Genomic DNA, 23,344 nt, shown 5'->3' with positions numbered 1-23,344 from the left:
TTTCATTTTAAACTACATTAATTCATTTGAAAAGTAGTTCAGGCAATGGTATGAATATAAGAACATGATTTAATTCTATTGCTCCCCTCAACCCCTACCATTTTTATTTTTAATCAAAGAGTCCCACAGATAAGTTTTTCTTTTACTGGTCTATTATGTTTTCCTCCTTCTAGTTTCATTAATAAATATAGTTAAAGAATAAAGGTAAGCAGTTATTTCTTATATTTCACCAAATATGAGTGATATATGGGCATTCACATACACGATGGGGCAAAAGTAGGTATACAGTTGTTCATATAGAAAATGATACAATAATCCTATATAATAAAAGGCTAATATGCAAATAGACCGAACGGCGGAACAACTGGTCGCTATGATGCGCACTGACCACCAGGAGCAGATGCTCAATGCGGGAACTGCCCCCTGGTGATCAGTGCACTCCCACAGAGGGAGCGCTCAGCCAGAAGCCAGGCTCACAGCTGGCGAGTGCAGCGGCAGTGGCAGGAGCCTCTCCCACCTCCATGGCAGCACTAAGGAGCAGTGAGCTGCACGGTAAGGAGCAAGGGGTCCCAGACTATGAGAGGGATGTCATATGGGTCCCAGACTGCACGAGAGGGCACAGGCCGGACTGAGGCACTCCCCAACCAGCGCATGAATTTTGTGCACCAGGCCTCTGGTTAATAAATAAAAATACAAATATAAAGTCTGTTTCACATACTCACAACTATAAACCTGCTTTTGCTCCATCCTGTGTATTCTTTCTAAAACTCACAACAACTCTGTGAGTGGCAGTTACTATTTCTGTTTAATTTAGAACAGGGAGGAAGGAACAGTAGGCGTTGGGTCTGTAAATAGTACATGTGAGGACACTGAGGCTGAAACGAACAAAGCTCATGCTCATCCAGATTCCCTGAGGGAGAGAAGTGCAAATCCCACAACCCACTTCAGTGAAGAATTACTCTTCTGAGATCTTCCAGCCCAGGAATTCGCCTGCGAGGACATATGTGTGAAACTCTGCTAAGAAATGTGCAACCTTGAGTTTAGCAGCCTCAGTTAGGTTAATTCAAGAATTAACCTAAAATGTTCACACACACACACACACACACACACACACACACACACACACTCTTAGAAAGGATACCAAAAATAAAAATCCTGTAACAGTGATTTTTGAGGAAAGAGGGTTGGAATACTAGTATAGATAAGTTTATTTTTATTTCCTAACTTTGTGTAATCTGAATGTTTTGCCATATTAATACATTATTTTTATATTTAAGAAGTTTGTTTTTTTCAGGGATGTTGAATAATGGATAATCCATGAAACAGACTTCTCTGTGTATAATGTGTGCAAAGTAAATATTATTTTAAATTAAAGGTAATAACAAGATGAATGAAAATCAAGCGCTTTTTTAACAACCCTAAAGGGGAGAAAAGTTAAGAACACACTTTGGAAGGAAACAGGAGAGAAAAAACATACATAAGAGAAGCTGATATATATGGTTATCAAACGCTGAGACAATATGGAGAAGTTGCTTAAAGACATTTTCAATAGTATTGCTCAGCGCTGAAGGACTGAATAAAAGGTCAACAAGTGCCATGATCAGAGAATGAAAAAGATCCTTGGCGAAGCAGGTTAAATGGCATTCCAGATTACCAGTTTACCTGTTCTGTCTGCTGTAACAAAATGCCACTTACTAGGTAGCTTATAAACAACACAAATTTACTTTTCACAGTTCTGGAGGGTGGAAGTCCGAGATCAGGGTCCTAGCAGGGTTGGGTGAGTTTCTCTTGAGTTGCAAACTTACCCATACCCCCATGGGAAAGGGGCTGGGGAGCTCTCTGGGATCTCTTCTTGTAAGAACAGGAATCCCATTATTGAAGGCTCTGCCCTCAGGACCTAATCCTTTCAGAGTCCCCACCTCCTAATACCATCACCTTGGGAGTCAGGATTCAACATATGAATGTGAGGGGACACATTCAGACCATAGAACTAGGGATTAAAGAGAACTATTTACCAGTGTCTAGACAAAAACAACACGTATACAAAGTCTAGAGAAATCAGAAAGATACCGGCATCTAACCAGCAACAGAGAAAGCTAGATAAGAGCGAAGAATACCTTCAATATTTTAACAGGATAAAAAATGATTTGTAACCTAGAATTCTCTACCCTGAGACCCTGCTGATTGAGAATGAATATGGACTAATACTATTTTATATGTACAAGTCATCACAAACATCACCTCCCATGCACATTTCCTAGGAAGCCACTGAAGACCTGTTGCTACTAAAACTAGAGTAGGGAAACTACCAAAGAAAATAAAAACATTGGCTCTGGAAAATAGGGTTCCTGTAACAGGAGAGCAGTAAAGCCATGTTCCTAGCAGGCAGCTGGGAGGCTGTCCTGTGGGGCTGGCAGGAGGGAGCAGGGCAAGAGGGCGGGCGTCAGGGGAAATGCAGATTATTTCATGATGGTCTGGCCATGTAGTCAGCAGGCCTGAGAGACTACAGGTATACAGAAATCATGAAAGTAAAAAAAAAAAAAAAATCGAGGAAATCATTACACTGCAGGTAAAGCGAGGTGTTATATAGGAAAAGAAACATAATTTAAAAATATCATTTGGCATTATAATAAATAGTTACAAAGTCATGATAATATAAATTCTGAAAATTGATTTTTCTTAAAACGTACGGAACTGTTTGACACTTGAAATAATGGTTATATTTTACTCTGAAAATATATACGTATAATTACAGCAAAGCCCCACAAGTATTTTGCATGGAGTTATATTTCAAATTTGCTAGTGAGCTTGATATGAAATCCAATTTTTTAAGAACAGTTTTTTAAGAAAATGTATGAGATTTCTGTTGCAGCAGTTTAATAAGACCAGATATTCTGAAACACCTTTTCTCTGCAAAACACCTAACTGCTGTCTCATTAGAGCCTAACATGCGTTAGAAAGCACTGCAGAGCTCACAAAACAGTAAGGCGGGCCCTCCAGGAGCGACACCACCAGCTGCACCAACTCACAAAACACAACAAAACAGTACAAGAGAACTTGGAGCTAACACCGGAATGGAAAGCCCACGCAGAAGCCAAGGCCTGCTTTGACATGTGCCCAACCCAGAACCTCAGCTGGGCTGAAGATCAGCCCCCTGGGGGAGAGGATGCAGGCCTGACAGGCCTGGGAGCCAAACCGGACAGACCTCCGCATTAACACAGTCATCCAAAACAACCGAATCTTGATTAAAAGTAGAAACATTTGCATGCTGACCACACCAAATGAAAGAGACAGCTTGTTGGACTTATAATATCATCATCCCTATAATTCGCATCCGTAGCTGTTCTCTCATGCGGTCCTGGGATGTGAATTACACAACACTTTGTAACATCTACTAGGAAATCCAGGAAACCAAATGAAAATGTTTTTCTCCAGATTAGTAGAGCTCTCTTATCTTGGCAGAAACAAAGAAGAATCCTCTCAATGTAGGCCCTGGGGATTCTTAAAATTAAAGTTCTACCAAATCGCTCATAATTAAATCTAGGAAACAGATGAGGAAATGCAATCCCCTATTCAACACACCATGGCCTGCAGAATATTACACATAAAGCAGATACTGAAAATATAAGAAAAAACGTACAACTTAAGTGTGTTTAAGTGTTTAAAGAAATAATGGAAGAGATTGAAAACTGTATAAAGAAATGAGACCATGAGAAATATTTTAAACAGATACAAAATTTAAAAGGATATAATCACCAAAACTTAAAATTCATCTGATGTCTTTAAATGATAGCTAATGCATAGCTGTAGAGAATATCATCACACTACCAGAGAAATATGAAGATATTATTCATAATGCAACTCAAAAATAAAAGCTAAACTATGAAAGAGAAATCAGATGAAACCAATGACCAGAGAAGTCCTAGCAGCATTTAACTGGAAATCCACATATAATAAAGAGAGCCACACTAATATTTTAATGCTGCAAATTTTCCAGAATCGATTAAAAAGCAATTTTCAGATATAAGAAGCACAACAAACTTAAAAATCTACTTCCAGTCACAGCGTAATAAATTGCAGGCCATGAAAGTAAAGGAGAAGACATTAAACCACCAGAAATTTTCATCATCAGCAATGAAAGATGAAGACACTGGATGGCCTCCTTACTCTGGTATATCTGTGAGGAAACTGAAACCATAGCCCTGCCCCATCATCTAGTCTATCAGATACCTCCAACACCCCCTCTCCCCCTATCTTTAAACCTCTCCATCCTCCCCTGTGCCTTCCTATTTTCCAGCTGAGTCCTTTTATCATAGCATAGATACCAGGTAGAGCAATTTCCTGTTTATTTCATACCTCATGCAGATCACCCTCTGGATTTTGGGCTTGGATTTAATGCTTTCACAGTGTTTGAAAGCCAAAATTTCTTCCAATAATTTTTGTTAATCCCTAGGTATTTACTTTACAGCTTTCTTTCCTCTCATCTAGCTTCCTGTGTCATAATTTTTTTTATGCCTTACATCAACTTAGATACAGATTGTCTCTTCACACTCAATTTCCCTGAAAATATCCACTTTCATAAAAAATAAAAATGGGAATGAACCTTGGTACTAAAATATTTTATGGGGTAAAAGAATTGGAGAATCTTTTATTAGTACCTAGTCAGAAGTCACTTTCCAACAAAAGGTAGCCTGGATTGTCACCCACTGGCTCTGGGTAAGACTCTATCAGAAAGGCTGAAGCAAAGGTAGGGACCAAGACTATATTCCTACTAGAGGCCCGATGCACGAAGATTCGTGCAAGAATGGGCCTTCCTTCCCCTGGCTGCTGGCACCGCCTTCACTCCACCTGGAGCCGCCTTTCCGCTCTGGCCCCAAGCCGCCTTTCTGCCTTCCCATGCTGCCCAGAGGCCTGGAGCAGTTGAGGTGGTGCAGAACGCCTGCGTAGTCCCTATGGCGACAATGCAAGTGTCCTGCCCTGCTCCTGGCCGCTCGGAGCTTGTGTATGCAAATTAACCCACCATCTTTGTTGGGTTAATTTGCATATTCACTCCTGATTGGCTGGTGGGCATCGCGAAGGTACAGTCAATTAGCATGTTACTCTTTTATTAGTGTAGATTGAAAGTATGGGGAGCAAGGAAGTCACACCAAGGCTTAAACCTGGACCTGGAAATGCTGTCCTCTGCTGTGTGAGCCCTGCCCCCTACTGGAAGCATAAGGAAATAAACAGAGAGGAATTATATGGGCATACTAGTACACTAGATAAAGAAAGGCCTGACTAAGGTACTTGGAGGCCATATTCTTCTGCCCTAAGTGAGAAACTTCCTGCTTCCCAGAAGGCCAGATGATAAAGGAATAATGACAAGTTTAACTTATAAACTCACAAATTACTTGCTATGTGAGATTCTCATCACATTCTTCAACCTCTCCTAACTCAGTTTTCTCATCTGTAAAATTGTACATGGGGAGATTTTCTTGAAGATAAAGTATATAAACTATAAAAAATATATATCTAGCCCTGACAAACATTATCAACCTTCACTGTTCTCCAACATTCTTTGCAAGTCTTCACAAGTTTGATCCACCAATCTGACACCTTATCAGTATCAGTTCCTTACATTTTGCTTTATTTTCTGGACCCTGATGGTCGTCAGGGATTTGTGGATGTGTTTCCTATCTAAGCACTTCGAGTGCAAGTAATCAGTGCTTGCTGTGATCATGTCCCTAACATGATACCAGACAGCAGATTCTGCAAAAGGAGTGGCTACTGAGTACTGCATTACAAGGGCTAACATTTCTGTTGATATCAGGAAAGGGTAGGATCAAAGTAGAAAAACAAAAAAATTAATGTGAAAGTTATGTAGAACCTTAAAGAATTAAATACAGAGATGTGAGGAACACCATCACCTCTCTCTATCCAAACCATGTCTCTTTGTTCTTCACCAAGAGGCAGGCAATCGGGATCTTATTTCGCTCCCATAAAGATGATGGAGCTGAAGACCTAATCTCGGATTTCTGACTTTGAATACTAGACATTATCAGAAGAGAAGAAAGAGTAACCAGCTCAAGATTGATAAGCACCTACAAGGCTGAGGATATTTCTTCTTGATTGAATAGAAAAAAAAAAACATTCTAAAATAAATAGGATTTACTGGGTTGTATCTATAATTAACAGAAGAAGAAAAAAAGGATCACAAAGATATAGTCCTTGTCATTCAGGACAGACCAGTTATGCTAAAGTAGCAAAGCAACTCCCAGACCTGGACATAGAACATTTGAATTTTGCTCATTCTGCAGGTCCATTGAAGACTATTTTGGGGAAAGATGGGTGCTGCCTTTTTGAGTCCCACAGGGACTCTGCCTGAGGAAGATTCCATTAACAGTGAGGTGATCTGTGCATGTTTTCATAGCTTTCACCTGGAGATTCCATGTCACTTTCACTCACTTTTTGTTGACAAAAGCATATTACATGATCATGTCTAAATTAAAAAGGGGCAGAAAAGTACAACCCTACGAAGTGCCTAGAAAAAAAAAAGGGGGGGAGAAACAGGATATTTGTGATAGCCCTCATGACCGCCATAGTATGCCATAAAATTATAATCAATATAAATAAATAAATAATATAAATAAACAAATAAGCTACTAAGGAGAAAAATCATGCTACTTGGAAGTAAATTAAAAATGAAGTTATATAAGAAATTCTGAGATAGAAAGGCACATTTCAAAAATTGCCTATGCAGCCATACCGATATTCACATATGAAAGCAAGAGATAAATGTTCAGATACATCTTTGCATAGTTATAAAATACGTCCTTTCCCCAAATTTGCTTAAGGGGATACCTCCAGGTACAAAAGGCTGAGTTTCAGAAAGAAATTTTTAAACAGTGATGTTGTTGCTGAAATTGTATGCGGACAAATCTATTTAGGAAGAGACCAGTAAATAAGAACATGGAAAGCAATAACTGCAACTGGTTAGAATGATCTAAATGTTGAAACAAACATACCACAAAAAAATACAAGCTATAGCCATAGCTTGTCTGGTTCAGTGGATAGAGCGTTGGGCTGCAGACTGAAGGGCCCCGGGTTCAATTTTGGTCACAGGCACATGCTCAGGTTTCAGGCTCAATCCCCAGTGTGGGGCATGCAGGAGGCAGCCAATCAATGATTCTCTCTCATCACTGATGTTTCTATTTCTCTCTCCCTCTCTCTTCCTCTCTGAAATCAATTAAAATAATAAGAATAAAGGAAAAAATACACACTATAAAAACCCACAGCAAGGCTTCCCAAGTTCCAACCTGATTAATAGGAGGGTGGGGGACGGAAAATATAGAACCATAAAATATAGCACTCTTTCCTATAGAACCAATCCACAGCTATTGTGGTTATCCAAGTTATATAAAGAATTAGTAACAGCTCAAAAAGTTTACTAATCAACTCCACAGATAAGTATGTATAATTAATGCTATAAATTGATTTAATTTCTAAACTTGAAAAATCGTGTTTAATTCGATATAAGACAAAAAGTGGAATAAAACCTGGTGCCAGTGCCTTATATAAAGTGTTCCTAGTGTTCAGCACAATTCTTGGCAATGTCACGGCATTTAACATGCATACTTCTTAAATGTAGAGATGCATAAAAGGCTAGTTACAAAAAGTTGAAAAGCAGGACATAGACCAAGTGTATGATAGCCAAAAATAAACTGATGTATCTCAATTTTTCTATATACAAAAGACGTTCTTAAAAATGCAAAGGTTAGAACAAAACAGTGGACAAAACTATCTGCCTGATGTTAATATTGCCATCATTGTTTGTCTCCTTCCCATATTTAAATCAGTAAAATGTAAGGGAAATGCCATAAAGTGAAATAAGAAGGCAGATTTACATAAAAATGAAAGTGACAGGCAGACATGACAACACTGGATCTATTTATATTCAAGAAATAGCAAGCCATTCTAATACATAAAGCAAAAAATCTGTTATAAACACTCAAAAGAATGGAAAAACCCAGTTTTGCTAATGTTTTAATTCACTGTTATATGGCAGTTAAAATTGAAAAAAAAAAAAAAAGACATAATAAATCAGAAATATATAAATTACGAAATCTAATTCCCTCTGTTTCCTCTTTTATTTTATTACTAGGAGCCCATTGCACGAAGTTTCGTGCAAAAGACATTTCATTCACCTGGCTGCCGGCACCAGTTATCCGCCAGCAGCAGTTTTCCTCTGGCCACCCGCCCGATCGGAGTGCCAGGGCGGGTGGCCAGAGGAAAACTGCTGCTGGCGGAAAACTGGTGCCAGTAGCCACGCATCGGCCACCCTGAGTTCCGCCACCAGCGTCTTCCGCAGCGCCGGCCTACGCAGCACCGGCCATTTAAGCAGGCGGGAGGAGCGGGGATCGGGGACTCGCAAGTCCCCGCCCCCCACTCCTACCGCCAGCCAATCGGCTACCCTGAGTCCCATCCTCCCGCGCCTCCAGCCGGCCCAATCGTGGATGTAGCGGAGTGATGGTAATTTGCATATTACCATTTTATTAGGTATTATTTTTCTTTAGATCAGCTGAACTTAATATAGTTGAGTATTTGTGCTAGAGCAAAGCTGTCTTATGCTCACTGACTCAAGACTTAACTAGTAATAGTGTCAGCATCCTATTCATATATGGCAGAAATCTCAAAATGCAAAACGTATGTTCTTGGATATGCTCATTGAAATGATTTCAACATTATTTAATCAACATTTGACTCCTCTTCCTATTCAAGTGTTAATTAACCAAATGTCTTATATTCATGATTCATTCTGATTTTTATAATGTATTTATTACATTATTTGATTATGATCTTGAACTGAATTGATTTTTTAGAGAGAAAAAAAGAAGATTTTGTGTTCTATACTTTCAAGAAGATAAGTGTATTTGCAGAATAAGTAGTTAGGGAGCCAAAAGGCATTAAGGTACTTGATGTCCCATTGTCTTAAATAGCTTTGTTGTTTTGTGATTAAAGAGTCAGATACTGCATTTGATCTCAGTAAATTTGCTCTAGCTTAAATATGTTAGATTCAAATTTCTCATGTGTGAAAAAAGGAACTAATGTACTGTAAATAAATGAATATAAAGTAGGTTGTTGGAATTCATAATGAGAGATGAAATTAAGGACGTATTCTGCCTCTTAGCAGTGAAATGAGTTCTAGTCGATTGGATTATTTTTCAGTAAAAGTTTTACAAAAGTCTAAATTAGAAACACAAACTAAACCAAATTAGAAATCATGTGCAAAATACAAATGCAAAATTATTTTGCAAAACTAAACTAATGTTTGATTGAAAACATAAGCATGGAGGTTTGGGATTAACTCCTTTAAGTGTCAGGAAATGAATGGTAATACATGCTTTTATTTCAGTGAAAATTTGTTTTTATGATGACTAGAAATGTTTAGAACCCAACCATATCTTAACAATTATAAGGTCTAATTCCTCCTTTTTCATATGGAGACAGTCACCTGGAGAGGTTACCTCCCCCGGGTCCACCCAGCCAGCACAACAATTAAAGCCAAACTTGAGCGTGCGACCCCTTTCTTTCCAGAGATCCACCAGCCATTGTCCTCCTTTATGACCTAACTCATGAATCACATTTGGGTTAATATATTTTAAAACTATCTTTGGAAATATCCAAACTGTGTTTTATCAGAAAATGCTATGGGGACTATTCACAAAGAAATGGAGACCAGGGTGTTAGCATTGGAACTGGCAAAGGCTGAAGAAAGGGCGGCTGGAGAGGAATAAAGAGTCAACCTCGAGCAGATGACAATGAAGGAAAGAGCCCTCTGTGAGCAACTAAGAAGGAAGAACTTTATAACACCCAGATCAGAATACGACAGGTTTCAAAGCCAGGAATCCATAAAGGAAAACGCACACGATATTTTAGATGCGAAGGTGAAATAGGGCAGAAGTCGGTGCTGCCTGCCAAACTGTAAAGTATTGCACAAAAGTGTTTTGCAGATGAAAGAAGCTGCAGGGTGTTGCTGACAGCTGTGGGATGTGGCCACGCCCTAGAAAGGTATGTGATTACAAGTATCAGTAAGCAGTTAGAAGTGGCATGACTACGTGATGATATCTGCATGCAGGCAGGATTATTTTATGATTAGGATCATTAAAATGAATAACAAATGCGTCCTCATTGTTAGGAGTGTGAGTTTGAGGTGAGGGCCGAACAGGTGTGTCTGATACTGTGAGATCACTGTAAAGCACTCAAAGACACCGGTTCTCCCCATCAAATGAGGGACTCGTTTACTGTCCAGTGATTTAACTGAAGGATGATGAAGGTGATAGGAGGACAGGAAGGACTCCTATTGGCTGACCAAGCCTCCTTGAGAAATATGTCACTTAAGGTTCTGAAATTTTGATGTGGCCTTTACACGTTCTTGTTGGTTTGGGGAAAAGACTATGTTTCTGCTCTCAATAGTGTCAGGAAGAAAGATACAAAATAAATAGATATAGAAAGATTACACATATAGAAAGATTCATACAGAGACATACAACTAAACACAGAGAAAAGGCTACACAGAGCTATGTGAAGACCTAATGAGTAAACACATACAGAGATGCAGAGAGAGAGATACATACACAATTACAGACATAAATACACAGACACACAATGGTAGAAAGAGACACAAAGCCATAGAATAGAAACACAGAAGGACAAGGAGAAACAGAAAGGGAGACTCAGAGACACATCACTCAGGCATTCAGAACAACTCAATGTGAGACAGATATGCACTGAGAGAAACAGAGACATACAAGCCATACACATGGGAAATTGTCCAGATTTTAACTTACAATAAAAATTAACAGAAATACATCTAAAATTGAGAAATAACTTTAAGATACACAAATGTTATTCTGGGTAAGGAATGTGTTGTTATAGTGTAAGTTATAAGTTACAATTTCATATACTCATAGAATGTCTCAAATGCATTTTTTAAAAAAATCTTCATTAAAACACAGAAAATTTCTCTTTTTTAAAAAAAATATTTTTATTAATTTTAGAGAAGAAGGGAGAGGGAGAAAGAGATAGAAACATCAATGATGAGAGATAATCATTGATTGGCTACCTCCTGCACGCCCCTACTGGAGATTGAGCCCACAACCTGGGCATATGCCCTTGGCCAGAATTGAACCTGGGATCCCTCAGTCTGCAGGCCGACGCTCTATCCACTGAGAAAAACGAGCTAGGGCAAAAATTTTTCAAAATATCAGTGGGAAAAAGGAAGATGGCTCTAACAATAGGCTTATCAAGTTACAAGCAAATGTCAAAAAATTACTTTAAAATATATAATATATATTTATTATTTTATATATATTTGTTTATGTATATATAATATTGCACTCTGTTTTTATATATGTACTAGAGGCCTGGTGCACAAAATTCGTGCATGAGGGGGGGTGTCCCTCAGCCCAGCCTGCACCCTCTCCAATCTGGGACCCCTCAAGGGATCTCCAACTGCCCATTTAGGCCCGATCCCGGTAGTATCGGGCCTAAACAGGCAGTCAGACATCCATCTCACAATCCAGGACTGCTGGCTCCCAACTGCTCGCCTGCCTGCCTTCCTGATTGCCCCTAACTGCTTCTGCCTGCCAGCCTGATCACCCCCTAACCACTCCCCTGCCAGCCTGATTGAGGCCTAACTGTTCCCCTGCCAGCCCGATTGCCCTAACTGCCCTCCCCTGCAGGCCTGGTCACCCCTAACTGCCCTCCTCTGCAGGCCTGGTCCCCCCAATTGCTCTCCCCTTGCAGGCCTGGGTCCTCCCCAACTGCTGTATACACTGAGATTTTGAAGTTCTTTGTTATGCAGTAATAACTACTTGATACATCTTCCCTGGACTCTTTATCATTTGGCCTTAAGTGATACCTTCTTCTCCCCTCAAGGGGCTGATCATTTTCCTTAGGCTTATGTGCTGCAGGGCAGGAAGGTGCATGTGGAGTTCCTGAAGTCCTATGACAATTCCAAATATCTGACTTTTTTTTCATCCTCTTTCAAAAACGCTTCTTCCCGCAAGTCTCATGACTTGTGTTATGTGCCTTGTCTCACACACAACTTACTGCTGCTATTTACAGACTAGCTCATTTTCCACTACTCATCACAGCATTTGGCATGCATTTCAGTATTTCTTTCTTTTTTTTTATCTGCAAAGTCAATTTATTTTCATAAAGTTCAGAATACAGTGGGATATTTTAGCATGCATATGCTTTTTAAAAAAGTCATCCTTTTGCTCTATTTGGTGTTAGATACATTAGAATATAGGGAGAAGCTCAATAACATTTTACTACAGAATGTGGGAAGACCGGAGAAGCCCAGTAAAACTGAAGGCATTCACAAAAGACTGGTCCTTTTGAGGAGGATTAGAGGACTCAAAAAGACTTGTATTAAAGAAGGAAAATATAAATAGCACTTAAATATTTTAGAACTCAATGGAAAACATTTTAGTTCACCTAGTAAGTATTTGACTCCCTTCTATCATAACTTTTGTACAATAAAGACTAGCCCACAGCTTTAGTGGGCTACAGCTTCAGTATTTCTTTCTATCTCAACTCCCTACTATCGTTTTGGGGGACTTTGCTTTCAAAATAGGTGGTCCAGCTGAGTTCCTGACTTTCAATATTTTAAACTCATCTTTAGTGCCTAAGACAAAACAGACACACAATGAATGTGTCATTTTCTTCTTCTCTCACAATGACCTTTCTTTTTACTTTGCTTTGGCTACCCAATCCTTGATACTTAACCCTGTCGTCTAGATTCACAAGATGAACTTCTCTGCTTCCAGACCCCTCATTTCTTTACTAACAATGACACCTGCTCTTCAACGTCATCAAGAGCTCCTTACTCCACACATTCTTCATCCACCACTGTCAGTCTGCTGTGTCAGTTTCTTCCCTATGCATCCCAGAACAAAAGTTTAACCACTATAATGATCTCTCAATGAAATCCCCTTTGCCCTTTGTCCTTTCTATCCTGTCCATTGACCTCTCAGTTTCCCACCTCTATACCTGGGTTAATACACACCCACCATCTCCTCCAAGAAAGTGTTGATGGAAATCACACAGTCCCCCAAAAAGTAAAGTTTCTTATCTCTTCTGAACCCTTTCACCCTTTGAAAATTCTATTACTTACACTCACTCTATTTCTTCACTCATTACTCTCACCAGCATTTCTGAACGTTTCTCACACCCTCCAGTCCCTTTCCCACCCCTACTCTCTTCCATTTTAGAGATGACTTTGCTACCCCTTCAAGAGAAATATAGGACATCTTTCAGGAGCTTCCTCATCTTCCAGTCCATCCCTTAATCACCAACTTCCCTTTCAACTAGACTCTAAGAGTCTTTGAGCATAAATAGTGATTTATATAGTCTTTGTGTCTCTGGAGCCAAATGCAATGACTCCACACGTGGATTTTCAATACATACTTGCTGGATTCATCTAAACTCAACAACATGTCTGTCCACCTTCATATGTTTTATTCTGTCCAAGAATAGTTGTTCTGCCTGTCACCTGGGTCTCATCCTCTTACATCTTCTCCAAGATTTGCTGCACCTCCTAAATCTTGCTTACTCTCCTCTTCCCACCGTGAAAATAATCTTTTTTTTTTTTTACTTTAAAAATATAGCTCCTTCTTAACTCTTTATATCTTTGCAGTCATCATCCTGACCTTCCTACCTCCCTTCATTAACAACAACATTTGGGAGGAGTAGCATAAGTATTATTCACTTCTCAACATTTTAAATCCAGTCTTACCCTGTAAGAGTCCATGAAATCCTAAACTCATCAAAGGCTGCTTACTGGCTAACTACAAAGATTTCAGTTTATTCTTCCTCTTACTTCATCTCTAGGCAGCATCTCTCTACTCTGGAAAATTCCCTTTGCTCAGCATAATTGTTTTTGTTTTATTTTCCCTCATACACATTTAACTTGGGTTTCCCTGGCAGGGTTTTCTCCTCTGATCACTAAGACCCATTAATGGACATCTCCAGGATTCTGTCCAGGGCTTTTAGGGTTAAGCCTCGGACTGACCTGTTGCCAAAGCCACAAACAAGTCCCAGCTTAGAGGGCACAGCCCTCTTAGCATAATTAAGCTTGACCTTATGACGCCCCCTAGATCCTTCCTGGGTAGCTAATGGGCTGAGGGAGGTGCAGCAAGTGCTGCCAAAACAAGTGAAACTCACAAGAACATTGTAACTATGGTGACCACTACCTTGTTTACCTCTGGCTATAAAATAAAGGCTCAGCTTGCTGTCTGGATCTGTTCTGTGGTCTCAGCCAGGCACAGGAGATCCACCTAGACCCAGCTTATTCTCTTTGTCTGTCTTTTCTACATCCTTCTCCGCCTTCCCTCAGGCTCGCTGAACCCTTGGCTGTGCTGGCATGGCACAGGTAGGTGGTAGACTTCCCAGTTTCTGTCAGGGATCTCCCACTTGCAATTCAATGTTAAGGACACAAGGCCGAAGAGACCCAGCACTGCTGTTTCTTCTCTTCCGGAACTCCCCCTTCCACAGTGCCTAGCTGGCCTGTGAGCAATTCTGTTATCCCCCAGCCATTCTTGCTCTGTGTCCTCGCTTCCTTTGATGTCTCAAGATGCACGAAAGCAAGAAATCCATCCATACCTTGATGCACTGAGCTTTTCTTCTCCAGTTCAAAGCAGGTTTCTCCAACTCATACCCATTTAACTTGGGTTTCCCTGGCAGGGTTTTCTCCTCTTATCCCCAAGACTCATTAATGGACATCTCCAGGATTCTGTCCAGGGCTTTTAGGTTTTGTTTTGTTTTGTTTTGTTTTCATTCTAACACCATACACTCTTCCTTAGTGATATTATCGATATATGTGGTTTTAATCATCATGACATGTTGACAATTCTCAAATAATTACTTCCAATTCTGCATTCTCCTAACCTAATTCAATTCACTTGTTCAGTAGAAACATTAACTAAGTATTTCACAAAGTAAACACATTATTTTTATCATCAAATCTTATTAGTTGCTTTAATTAAGATAGTGCCTGATTTACAATTTCTAGTAGAAAGGTTCTAATCAGGTCCTGACCAGATTGACTTCCCACAGGAGTCAGAGACAAGAAATAGGACAGATTGCCTCCACCAGAATAGAGTGCAGGGTTGTATAAAAGCATACCAGAGATTTTAGAAATCAATAAGAAAATGCATTATGATAGAAAAAATAGGCAAAGAACGTTTCACATATGGAGAGATACAAATGGCCTCTACACATAAAAAACAGAATCTCCAACAAGCAAAGAAATGAAAGACAGAACCAACTTTTTGTATTTATTTGTTTATTGAACTGGAAAGAATTTAAAATTATAATATTATTCAATGTGAGTGAGGTGGCAGAGAAATGGACAGTCTGAAACTTTGCAAGTAGAAGTGTCAATGAACAAAATATTTCAACTTCCTTTTTGCTTCTCTCCTCAGTAAATCTTACTCTTTCCTCACTATCACCTTTGCCACAGTTCTAATTCAGACTCATTATTATTCCCATAAACTGCTACCATCACCTCTTTGCTATCCTCCCTCTTTCCAGTCTTCTTCTCCTAAAGTCTATCCTGTATTCTACTCTAAAACACTCTTTCTAAAATGCTGGTCATGTCAGGTAGATCCCCTGCAGAAATCCCCCTTCAGAGGTTCCCCACTGTCTCCAATCCAAAGCCAGATTCCTTATTGTGACATTCAAGGCCTTTTTTATCTGGTCCCTGTCCGACCTTTTCAACCTCATCTCCCAACAGACTCTCTGGGTTCAAATCCTGGCTCCTGTCCCTACTAGCCATGTGATATTCCTCAAGTCGCTAAATATCTCCCTGTACTTCATTCCTCTTTTGTAAGGGAGCAATCATAATAGCGCCAATCTGCAGGTGTATGAAGACTGCACATGTTGATGTAACCAAAGTGCTCCTAGCAGTGCCTTGTATATCATCGCCCCTATAGAAATATATGTCATTACTACTTGCCTTTATTATCATTACATAATCACTCTTCCACAAGGATTCTGTGGAATACACTATTTGAGAAATTCTTTTTCTATCCCTACCTTTGTCCATGCTGTCCTTGACAGACAGGTAAACAGCACTCATTCCTCATAGTTTTTCCTGTAAATGTCTGGGAAGGCCTGAATTCATTTTTCCCTACCTCATTGAACTTATATTTAAGTGAGGAAAGACAAACATACAAGAGATCAATAACTATATATGTTATGTCTGGTGTTAATAAGTGCTATAGAGAAAAATAAGGGCTGTTTGGAAAAATCCACAACTGTGTTAAGGGCTTCTGTGTTCCAATAGTATTTAGTTAATTTATTTAATGAATTATTTTGTTCTATTATTAGATTTTAAGTTCCTGGGTTTAATTTCTTTCATATCCCCAAGGGATTGTCATTTTGCTGAACATATGAAAATATAGAAGCTACTTAATACACACATTAAATGCAAACATGAATGCATGCATGAAGTATGTGTGAATATTTGTAATGTAAGTCAATATGTGTAATCTTGGCCTCATTTATATTTATAGTTTAGTTCAGCATACAAAACCTTGCAATTACCTTATGATATTTTTTCCCCTATTGCACAGATAGTAGAAATTTAAACTCAATTGTTGGCCTCACTCTGAAATCCCTGACTTACAAATATCTCTTAGAGAACTACCACTGGGAACTCAACTGCATGTAAGGCCTGGGAGAATGCCTCTGCATCATAGCTAGGACGCGTAGGAAGCTCTCTGCCATCAGTAAGATGCCCTCCTCCTTCTTGTACATCAGGAATTTGTAAAAGCCCATTCCATACTATGTTGCCATAGGCCTTTCAAGAGGTAGACACAAGGACTTCTTTCAATGCATGAGAATCCACCCAAGTCCCATCTATATGTGGTGCCCTGATGCTGCTCGGTCTGAGCATTTTTTAGAAAAACATGCTACATGTGGTCACACTATTGTTTTTACGTCTAATTCGTCACATTATATGTGAAATGGGCTTTTTAAAGCTCTGCTGAGCCCATCAACACCATTCGCAATGTGGTTTCTGTGGTGTAATTTCTTCCAATTGTCAAACAGCCAATTTGCAAAAGGGTATTTGGAATTCTGCCCGTTCATTAATTGGGCTTTTGTCTTCAAAACCTCCCTGCTTCATGCAGTCCTTCATCCAATTCAACATCCAATTTATCTTCGGAGACTATCACAACACCCACAACAGAGTAGGCACTTAACAAAGGTGAATGAATGACAGAATAAATCTGAGAGCACATTTAACATTGGAATGAAATATCTGAAGAATGGTTCTCACTTTTAACAGTGTTAATAGTCAGGATTCCTTTTGTTAGAAATTATAACAATTCTCTTCAAACTCATTTAGGCAAAAAGATACATTTACTATAAGGCTCAAGTAACCATGGAAAGAGATTCAGTCATTTCTAAGGAATCAAGTGCCCCCAGGACTCTCTCTCTCCATTCCTCCCTCTCTGTTGGCTTTGTTCTCTCAGACACGTGGCTGTCAGCAAAACAAGGTTGGCCATTCCCTCCTTTCTTTTGTTCCTAAGAAAAAAATCTGATTCACCCATCTTGGGTCATGTACTCATCTCAAGGTCAAACATGGTAATTGGTCCTAAATAAACCTAATTGCTTTTTCTCTCCTAATTCCCAACCCTTCATTTTCAATTGTCTACTTAGGAAATGAATTGAAACTGAAAGATTGAAAGCTATAGGTTCACATTCAAACTCATCTCTTTTTCTACATTTTCTTCTTTTTTAATCATCTATTAATAACACCATAATATTAATAGTCTCCTGGCCACCTGGACTTGAAATCTATCCCCTTGTCCCAAATTTAATTAAGTTCTAAGTCATTAGCTTTTCTTTCCACCAGGCCTTTCTGCATCTCTTCCCTCATTTTCCTTTCCATTCCTGCCTCCTTAATTTGAGTGTACTTTATCCTTTTCCCAAACTAATGGAATAATAGCCTTCTAGCTGGGTGTTTTGCTCCCATTTTTTGTTCTAAGCCAAACTTTATCTTCTTATAAGAATACCGCTTCACAATAAAATTCAGCATCAAATCTTGTTCTAATTCAGGTCCTCTCAGTGGCTTCCAGTGGCTACTGAATGTAATACAGTTTCGACATCTTGACATTTAACATCCACAATTAGAATATAAACCTGCCAGTCTTAGAAAAACTTCTCCATACGTAACCTTCGCTAGTACACAATTTCCTCAATTTGAAATGCTGCCTCCTTTCCCCAAATGAGACATTATTTTCTGCTTGTAAAATTTTTGTCCATTGTTTCACGTTTATATCAGATGTATATTATTTGTGAAAATTTGCCCACTTCCATCAAGCTGTGAATTTTCCATCCTTGTGATTCTTATACTTTCCATTCACATTCTTCACTTGGACTTAAGCTCATAATCTTTGCCTAATAGCCATGTATATGCTCTAGTCATTTTGATATCTGTTTTACTTCTTTAACTGGTTAAATGGGCTACTTAAAAGCAGAGTCTGAATCTTCCATATCTTTGTAAATCTTTCTGTAAGAAGATTGGATCTTTTACAGCATATTTGTGCTAGTGATGTTTCTGAACTAAATCGAAGGACTTTAAGAATTCTTCCCAGGATTGGATGGCAGGAGTCTCTATGCTTGGCCTGCCTGCTCCCAACTTTTATGAAGATGTATAAAATCACTAAGACTAGCAGTAGCCCTGTATATTAAACATAGAAGAGACCTGCCAAAAATCTGGGCAGAATTTCTACCCACAGCATTATTAATGAGGAAATAATGATAGTACCTTCTTTGCCTTTGCAGTCCATGCAGTTCTTTGTGAACTAGACTGAGTCCTAATAACTAAAGAAGCTGGGACACACTGATTCACTCCCACTGTCTGCACCCGCTTTCAGGACTCATAGGTCCACTTGGGTCATCGAAGGGGGTCACAGTCCCCAGCGGCAGGAGCGTATCTGATGAGCTACACCAAATCGGGTCATTGTCCTTCTTTGGCCCCCTGACCTCTTAGCCCCTGACACTTTCTCTCTCTTCACATTCACTCAGACATGCCCAACATAAAAATGGCACAAAGCACCAGGGCAGCTTAGGGCACGTAGCATTTTAAGATGCTTAACTCCCTCGGAAAACCCACTGCCGTATTAATATCACTCGAGAAATTGTTGAATGGTTTGACGCTAGCATTCTATATCCATCTGGGTCCATCAAGGCGTATTGCTAGTGGGAATGGAAACTGGTATAACTTTCCTGGAAAGCGATTTGCAACATGAATGAAGACATTTTAAAATAGACATACTCTTTGAACTGGTAACTTGCCTTTTATAAATCATTCTTAAGACACAGTCAGATACATGAATGAAGACTTAAGGCCTCCCTCTATGGAGAAGATAAAGGAGAGAAGGGTGTGGAACGTGCAGTTCCAGGCTGCACAAGAGAAAGCAGGAGCCAAGGAGCAGGTAGGATACAGGACCTCAGATAACACGGGGCATGGGAAGTCAATGGAGAAGAACGTGTTAAGAAATGATGGTGGGCAGATGTCAAATGTGACCGTAAGGCAGAAAAAAAAATAAAAAAAGATGACTCAATTCAAACTTTAAATTTAGTTACGAAATAAAGTGATAACTTAGGCATTTAACTGTAAAGAGACTGTCGTTTTGAGGGCAGTTCCCCTGGGGACAATTTCACAAGAGACACGGTCTGAGTTAGTGAGAGGTAAAGGGTACCGTGTATCAGATGTAAACCATGTGTCCCACGACTTGACAGGGAAACACTGGGCAACAACCATTGAAGGAGAGCCTACTGGGAGCAAGGGTGAGTGAAGAAACAAAGATGAGTGACAGCCAATCCTGCCCTCAAGAAGTTTCCAGTCTGCTGCATCTCCTGGGCACTGGCCTCGCGGCGGCTGTATATTTTCAAAGACCTCCTGTGCATCCGCTTTTAAGGTTCTCCATTTTCCTCCCAATGTGGAAAGCACTTATGATCCCTCTTCAAGATACTCTCTCGTGGTCTTCTAACTCGTTGCTGTTTGCACTGTCAGCAGAATTTATATCCCAGCTCTCTCGCTAATTGCTCTTGCCTGTGCAGAGCAGAAGGAAAAGGCCAGGGTTTTGGACTTCCTAAATTGCCATGATACCTTCAATTGACAAGCCAGACTACAAATCTATGTTTATTTTTTTTTTCTTTTAAAAAATCAGCCATTTAATGTCTCTGACCTGAATTTTTTATATTGTGGTGCAAGTGAATTTGAGAACCCTGCCATTCATGTATAACATGACAGAGTCTGACCTGAGCCTATGGGCTTTTCCAAGAGGCAGCGATGATTTCACAGGAGGCCGGTCACACCCTCTCCTCACTCAATAAATCAAAGGAAGCCACTGGCCTATTGGACATACACAATCAGGTAGAGACTGATGGTCAAAGTGTTAAATGCCAGACATAGTTTCAAGTCACATGCAAGAGGAACAGGAGTGGATATTATAGATCCTCTGCTTAGAGAAGCTTTTGATGACAGGAACGGATTATCTGAGACAAGTAAAAGTCTTGCAAGATTAAAAACAAGCTCCCTGGTTCTCCAGGGCTCACATTCTAAGAAGGGAAGACCACCGAGGCTAAATGTTGACAGGGATTATGGGAAAGAACGATTCAGTATAATTCAGAATCTTTGAACCATGCTGGTTGTGCTTTGATTCAGCCTTTCAGTACTGTTGGGAGCGATTTCCCTGATTATTTGGGCATTCTGTCAGCTGTTTCTTTGAGGTCAGCCCTTGGACTCATTGTATTTCTTCTAAACATTTTTATTGTGAGCGAATAGCAATCGGTTTTATAGGAGTGCTGATGGATTTACTTAATTGCTGGTTCTGCTACTCCCTTTATTTTTCATCCATGGAGCTTGGCAAGCAGACACCATTATCAGGGTCATTCCTTTGCCATTCAAGGCCTATTGTTACCATCATTCAAAAAGTAATACTTTAATAGCAATACTTCTAACCACTGTAGTCATCACATTTCAACAAATACATTTTGGGCCCATCCTTTCCCTTACTTTCTCTCTTTTTTGTTTTTGTTTTTTTCTTCACTTCTTTCTTTTCTTCCTTATCTTCCTTCCCTCCTCCCTGCCTTCCTGCCAAAAATACTTATTGAGCACCTGCCTGGTGACACAGGGGTATCAAGATTTGAGTCAGGGCGAATCCCATAATTACTTTATTAAATCTCTTGGCACCTCCATTTCTCCCTTTTGAAAAGAAAGCCTTTACCTTTTACCAACTCACGAGTTTATTAAAATGCTTTGAGGAGGATTCAGGGGTTTTTGGAAGGAAACCAGTATCAATGGCAATGGCCACAAAACCAGGTATATTTAGTCTAAATGTAGTGCCTGGAAATTGCTCAGAACAAGATTTCATTGGTTCATAAACTCTGAGAAATTTCTGTGAGAATGATGTCAGAAAACTTGTAATGGACCTGAACACAGAAATAATTGACCAGCAGGAGAATAAATTCAGGTAAACACAATTTACCTTTTAGAAAATATAATAATAATGCCAAATACTATAACTGTATACGTTCCTTATAGAAATAAACAGGCTCTAAATTCTTAAGAAAACAAATTTAAAAAAAATCACTGGTGGCACATGAATTTGGCCCTTAGCTCAAGCCCAGGATCTCTGTGGGAAAAGGATGGAGAACTGACTCCAGATAACCTGCAGGGCCCCCACCTGACAGCCCCGGGGGGGGGGGGGTTGGGGCTCATAAGATCAAAACATCTTCTAAAGAAGCAATTTTTAAAAAATCCATTTCCAATTCCTTTTTTCAAAGTTAGTTTTCCTACAGAAGGGGCATTTTGATAAAGATTTGTAAAATGAAAAAACCTTGAAGCAAAAGCATAGAGCACATACATTTAAAGGAGATTGAGATGTGCTTTGAAGAAAGGGGGAAAAAAAAAACACTAAAATTTAGAGCAAATGCTCAAATTTGTGATCGCATCAGTGAATTTAAAGTGAAATTTTGTTTCACTTCTAGCCTACAGCCCAGAGGTTCCAAAATGTTCTCAGCCTGTGGCAGCCTTAGTGTCACAGTAATGTGTTCATAGCATCCCTAGGCACACAGTTCCATGTATTAAGTAGGTTGGAACTATTTAATAAGTATCTATGTCCTGATAAATGTGTAGCTATTTGAAAAACGAATAACCATAGATTCAAATAAAAATGTTTTTATTTCATTCTTAAATAATCATAGCACATTTTATTGGTGGCATGTAAGTACCTGTTAGTCACAACAAATTTTTCAAACTGGACTCCACCGCCTGCCTCCTTTCCTATTGCACATCGCTATTTATGTGTTACCTGTCCCCCCTCCCACCACCACCAATGCACCTAAACAAGTGCCCGGCATAAAGTGAGTCCTCAGTAAGTGTTTATTAAATGAATCAATAGAAGCATTGGAACTGGAGGGAAATAGATTTCCATCTGGCTTTGCTCTAAACCAACTATGTGACCTTGGATTTAACCTTTGAGTGTGGGTTTTTTATTTTTGTAAAACAGAGATAAACATGAATGACTACCTGGATTATTGTAATGATTAAATGAGTCATTAAAACAGCACAGTGTCTGACATTTGCAACTCCTTAATAGGTAATACTTTTAAATATTTAAAATGCCACGCATTTTAAATATTTAAATATTAAGTTATTATTCCAGTTTTCTTTCATAGTCAGAAAGTATTCTAGAAGGCAAGTTTTTAAATCTGACAGTACATATCTACAGTCAAAATTCCAAAGGAAAATAGAGGATTAGAGTTCGATGTAAGGGATTCCTGGACGGTCTTTTCTAGATGAGAATTCAGAGGTAAAAATAACACAGAAAACCTCGTTCAAATCAGACTTATGCTTCTCAGCAGATTTTCTGCTGCTGAAACTCTCTGGCCTTCAGTTTCCTGTTAAGTGAGAAAAGATAATAATACTCTCAGAGGATGCTACTAAGAAGAGTGGAAGAAGTAGTCTCCTTCCTCCCTTCTAGAGAAGAGGCAGGAACCCTGCCTGGTGGGGTTCTGGGTTCCAAGGCTGGAGGCTTAGAGACCCTCAGCACCATCATTAGAGTGTGCGGGGACAATTGCTGAAGGAAGTATCCGGTGGGTTTCTTATTCTGTCAGGACATAGGCCATCTTAAACTTGGCTGTTTAGCAATCACAGTTTGGTGTGGAATACAGAAACCACTCTAAGTATTTCACACAGAAAATAATTTAGAAACAAGTATCAGAGACTCACAGAATAATTGGAGGGGGTGACAGCAACAGGAGAGGAAAGGCCAGGATGGCC

The sequence above is a fragment of the Eptesicus fuscus genome, chromosome 15, assembly GCF_027574615.1.
Source record: "Eptesicus fuscus isolate TK198812 chromosome 15, DD_ASM_mEF_20220401, whole genome shotgun sequence".
Classification (NCBI taxonomy): domain Eukaryota; kingdom Metazoa; phylum Chordata; class Mammalia; order Chiroptera; family Vespertilionidae; genus Eptesicus; species Eptesicus fuscus.
This window is presented reverse-complemented; position numbering follows the sequence as displayed.